This window comes from Micropterus salmoides, unplaced genomic scaffold, assembly GCF_014851395.1.
Source record: "Micropterus salmoides isolate LMB-PRFRI ecotype aquatic unplaced genomic scaffold, ASM1485139v1 Ms_hic_scaffold_8, whole genome shotgun sequence".
NCBI lineage: Eukaryota > Metazoa > Chordata > Actinopteri > Centrarchiformes > Centrarchidae > Micropterus > Micropterus salmoides.
Genome location: NW_024044570.1, coordinates 14,934,068 through 14,940,068, shown reverse-complemented (window position 1 = coordinate 14,940,068; position 6,001 = coordinate 14,934,068). Strand labels below are relative to the sequence as shown.

Here is a 6,001-nt window from a genome sequence, read left to right as displayed (position 1 = left end):
AGACACACTGAAACCCGAGAGGCGATGATGTCACGGTCCGGATGTAAAGCAAGCAAGGTGGCGCTTTCATTATTCCCTCCCAGCACAATTACAACCCGAGCAAACAGCCCATACACACAGACCGAGAGACTGAGCCGCTACAGTATGGCGATGGTGTCTTGGTAAAACGAATACAAGACTACTGTACTTCCTCTACTGTAGCCGCGTGGGATTTATTCTTTGAATGCAATTTACAAATTTCCAAACTCCAACATACATGTACGAAATGTAAAACTCCATGGAAAAATATGGGGCACTGCAACTTTCATAGCAGCTTAAGGAATTATAGTATTACAAAATCGCATGGAAGAACTGAAGTGACACGATATCCTAGATTTAAAGTTGTTCCATTGTTTATATGGGACCCTATCCAGGCAGGTCAATAATATCCACATAAATTAATTTGAGCTTTATTTCCTCTGTGAGCTATGTTATTTCTGGCATTTACTCCCGTATATGTGGGTAGTTGCACCTCCCTCAGCTCATTCTTCAGCAAGTCCAGACAAAGGGACATGTTAAAAAGGAACTATGTAGCAGTATTTTGAATCATCCTGATAAGGCTGTGGTAAATTTGTTGCAAAAATTCAGTTCAAGGAGTTGTAATAGTTACTGGAGCTATCTGGCTGAAGCTTGTTGGTTTCAAAAGGATGAAGTGAGAGAGAAAAACTGAATATCAAGTAGGTTCAGCAGGGAGCCTGCAGCTATTGAAGACATGAAAGCCCGGACAATGACCTCAGTCCAAACCTAGAAGCCAAACAGCTCCTCCACTCATCAACCTGCTGAGTGCAGTCAATGGTGCAGGAAGACACCCAGAGACAGTCAATATGCTCTTAGTGGCTGCTTTTCTCTCTATGTTCTCTCCATTTAGTGATACTTCAAAATTTCTTAAGAGTGCACTGTAGCTCTCAAAGTCATGGAGTTTTAACAAAACCTGAACACAAATAAATTCATTCTGTATTGCAGTCATTAGCATCATCAGTGTTATGTGAAGTACCTTGACCATCTCTACTTCATAAATAATGCATTGTGCTTCCATTATAAAGGGGGGGGGGGGGGGGGATGAACTAAAACATTCAGTCCTTCAGCTATCCTTGGACCTCCAGGAAGCCTCCCTTGCTGGAGCTTTAAGCCAAAGGATATTTGCACCACCTGGGGCGCAGAATGGACACCATACCCAAGAGAAAGCAATAGTAGGGGTAATAGTATCTGGAGGATATATGTGATATGATATTTAGTGACCCAATCCATGAAAGATGAATCTGTCGCCAATAAGGCTTGTGCTGTTATGCCCACAAAAAAGGTGTTAAAGGGGAAAGTCAAAGCAAGCTGTTCAGCCATCTGTGTGTGTGTGTGTGTGTGTGTGTGTGTGTGTGTGTGTGTGTGTGTGTGTGTGTGCCACAGGAGAGAATTTTTTTATCCAGGATAACTGAATCAATGTTTGCTGTCAGCATCCAAATGCAGCAACAGTTTACTGCTCTAAAGAAAATTCTTTCCACGGTCAAGCCCTTCACATTGTGAAGTGTTTAACAAGTAAGTTTTTCAAAGTATTCTCCTCAACAGCGTGTTATAAACTGCTTATTCATTGTAAGTAAGTCAGTGTGAGGGCTTCTGCTAGATGATTAAAAAGTAAATGTCACCATCACAGCCAACAAGCCTCCCACAATTACCGTACAAATACATCTTCAGTCTGAGGTTAAATTTTGTTTATGGTGTTTTACATTTTGGTGCCTCGTGGCTAAAATGTCTAGGAAGACCAAAAACACTTTTGAAATCAGTCACAATCAACCCAGCAGCTGAGCATTTGCTCTGATTGTAATTGTATGCTAGTCATTGTAATTTCCTTTTTAAAAAATTAGGAAACATGCCAAGATCAGGCTTAATAGGGGAAAAATCCAAAATAGTCCATAGACAAGTCCATCAGGCATCAGGGAATGGGTGTGGGAGACCTAACTACTGCTCCAAGAATCTTTTTAAGTGAGTGTGTGTGTGTGGGGGGGGGGGGGGGGGGGGGGTATGGCCACACAAACTGTTTCATCTCAACCCAAAACTTTACTACACTCCATCTTATGGCTACACACCATTAAGCTTTATGACAGAGTGAGGACAACATGGTGGACAAGCTCAGATGTTATCACAGCGGTTTGGCTCCACCACTCCTGTTAGGCCTTCAAAGTTGAAAGCATGTAACTATGTACTGTGTGTGAAGGTATGTACACAGACTATGAATAGCTACACCTGTACAACATAATGCAATCCTGCCCTGCAATATACAGTACTACCATTGAAAAGCTTATAATGATATCAGTCTGTTTTCAGACTGTGTCATACAGGTGATGACTCATCTCTGTGGTATTTTTTTTTTTTTTTCCCAGGCAACAGTTTGTTCTGATTTTGTGATAACAAGCATTATTTTGTGTTCTTGACATTTTGTCAATTTGATAATAAACAATCAAGAATGCACAAAGTTTCATTAATCCAAAGTGTGAATGGCTGAGTTGTGTACAACATGCTGTGCTAATTAATATACAGCATTGTATTGTTGTTCATCATGTTTCCAGTTAAGAGTCTTTTATTTCATTCTATAAGCAGTCATACCATGGATTGCAGTTGTTGTCCCGTGCAGTACAGTACAGGGCAACTGGACCCATAGGGTAGTCTATGGTAGTCTTCTCCTGTACGTTGTACCAATTATCAATGAGCAATAGAGCGTTTCTTTTCAGCTACAGCTTGCACTAAAGGCTTCATCCAATTCTCAGCTGACAGATGCCGAGGAGAAGCTTTCAGACTCATTAACTGCCCACACAGATTCAGAGAGAGACGGAAAGAGAGAGGGAATCGCTAAGTGTTCACATGTTTATCTACTCTCAGAGGACCCTCTTCTACCTGCCCACTCGCTCTCGTCTCCGGCTCTTTCCTCTTCCACCTACACTCCCACGTTCTCTCCTTTGTCACTGAGGTGCAGGGTTATTACCTGCTGGTGTTCTGAACAGCTGCAGGTACAGTGACTGCAAGCAACAGTAGCCTGAGTTTGATGGAGAAGAAGACAGCGGGAGTCAGAGCATTTGCCAGCACTCTGCAGGGGCCTCTGTTCCAACGGAGTGATAGCGAAAGAATACTTCATGCATAAACAGTTCCATTAACAGCTTGTCTTCAGGGAGCCACTGAGAAGAAGGGCTGAAATGGCCACCCTGTTGGTGCGTTGCTGTGCAAGTGTATGGGGAAAGGGGGGCTCTCTTGTGTGTCAAATGGAGCTGAAAAACAACAATGGACTAATGGGTGCCTGAGCAGTCACATCCAGAGACACAAGAGCAAGATCTAGTCACTCCAGTGACATCAGTGATTGCAACACAACAGAGGACTTTGTAGAGGTCAAATACACAGTAAATATTAACATCTGCTGATTAAGCCAAGGGATCACATGCGTCCTAATATAGTAATTCAATTTGAAGTGAATTCTGGAATGACACTTCTTAAAATACCTTTAAAGTACTTCTACCTAATTTACAACATGGGAAGATACCAGCCATGATTGATGCTATCCATCATGATTCCCAAAGAACAGAGGAGCAGAGAGAAACCTCTTGAGCTGATCTGCGATGGAGACAAGGTTGCTGGGAATTGAGAAATCCCAGAATAAGCCATGTTTTATCATCTGCGTTGACTACAGTGATGAAAGCATTTGTATCTGATACTAAACTCAAAGTATTTCTCTCAAAAATCTAAACTTACTGTGACCCCTCTGTCTCACTGTATTGATTGAATAGGTCAGCCTAGTTTACTCTTACTTTATTTTATAAATACTGAATTGATTTGTCACTGTCAAAAGTGACACAGTTCTTCAAAGTGCACATCATGTAAAAATACTAAGATAAACAAGTGCCAGATAAACAGAATTTTTATCCATGGCTCTTTTTCAAATGCCTTTTTTAGGCAGATATAATGAAAGGGAACTGTGTTTACTCTAGCACACTGAAGACAAGACTAATTAGAAAAATATCAAAAGGAACATGGATAATTTTGCAGAGGCTATCAAAATGAACCAATCAATGAGGAAGTCAAACTCATGGGCCCCCAGGCTGCCAGGAAGTTTAGGAGAGGTGAATGCTCTCATGAATTACAACAACCCACAGCCCATAATTACATGTGCTGGACAAAATATGCTCTGGAGGCACAGGCAATGTGCAGTCCTGGTTTTACACAAAGATGCTGAAGTCACAACAGTGATGAAGCAAAAAAGTGTGAGGAAAATTAGGCCTGCCGATCAGTGAACCCAGAGAGTCTTTCAAGCACAATGGCCCTGGTGAGTGACCTCACAGAAGGTCAGCAGAGAACAGAGGGGTCGGACAGAATCGCTTCACTGCTCAGGCTGCTTTGTGAGTCCTGGCAGCACTGACAGTCACAAATTCCAAAGTTTGCAAGTCAAAACACCAATAGTGATGCGCTCTAGCATGAGCCCTCACCCGGCCCTGCCCCCATCAACACAACTCAGCTAAGTCATGACAGCTGACCAGGTCTGGTTTTCTTTTTGCATTAAATTCAGTATCAGCAAAGGGTATAGAGCTCCCCAACTCCAGCTATCCAAGAAATATTTATAGATGCTTTACATCTTGGCACATACAACTGACAGCATCAGCCTGTCAACTTTCTGTTTACAACACTGAGGCAACCAAACACAGAGGTAATTATTTGGTTATGAATAATTTATAGTTAAACTGTTCAAGACAAACACAAAAACCTTTGGGTAGGCAGGACATGAATCTGTGGGGCTTGTTATACTGTTTCCAGCGAAAAACTACAAAAAAGTTGTTGGAATCTGATCAGAAGCATATAAATGGTAAGCTCTAGAGCTACGAGAGAAAGATATTTTTTGGTCCTGCATATGAATACAAGATTTTCTACTGCATACAAAACTGCAAGTAGAGTATTGGTTGGTTTCTGCTCCATAATATTGCCCCTTAACTGGCACTTAGACACAGTGTCCGCACATTCTCTTCCATCATTTTTCTAATCTAATACCCCATTCAGATAAACGCAGTGATGTCAGTTAAATCTGAGTTACCTGATGCCGCACTTCCCGACATGGGCTGAATGCAAGCAGGTTGGAGAGACTTCTTTGGTGGACAGGTTTTTAAAAAAAATCTGAGATCAGGCATCTGTTATGGACATTTAAGCAACATTTAACCAAGAAAACATTGGAAGGAGAGCACAAGCAGAGAGAGAACTGAAACTGAGACAAAGAAATGTTGTAGTGTACACGTAACTCTGTGTAATTCTGTGGGTTTGCAGTAATGAACATGGAATCACAGTTGCAGACTCAATACTGTGAACAGTAATGACAAAGGATTAACCTGTGAAAGCAGTCTCATGTAATTAGGTCAAATGTGGGTTGACAATACATTCAGTAAACCAGTTCAGTAGACATGTCTCTCATAGGAAATGGGTGTATGAGAACACCATGGTGGCTGACTTATATGTTCACAGTAGACATACATTTTTTTAATCATGGTATTGCAGAGCATATTTAATATCTAGGACATAAGGACATATTCTCAAGTTCTCCAATGAGAGCACGTTAAAATTCATCACATGGTTAGCTGAAGGCATTACTGTGGCAGAAACATATAGTCGAACGATACAAGCCAATACTAAAATAAGTGAACTTGTTATAAAAACTATAGTGAAACTATACAGACCATTGAACACCCACTCACATTTTCTCTAGGTAATGCTATCTGAGAAGTGTTAATAAATAAGTCAGGACTTAGTGACTTTCAGCTTCCACGGTGGGCACATAAAAAGATGCGCACAGTTCATTGTGAGCCTAATGAACATATCAACTCTCGTCTTTGGGTGTAATGAGCCTGTTGGGAGTTTATAATGTAGGCCATGGTGCTGATTTGATAGAGCCAATAACACCAACCCCATTCACATCCACGGGGAGCCTCCATAACCAACTACAAAA

General features: G+C 41.4%; 1 protein-coding gene across 1 annotated transcript in view; it reads left to right on the top strand.

The window, feature by feature from the left end:
* Nucleotides 1-6,001, top strand: part of LOC119893227 (pleckstrin homology domain-containing family A member 5-like) — a 128,212-nt gene that overhangs the window by 56,022 nt on the left and 66,189 nt on the right.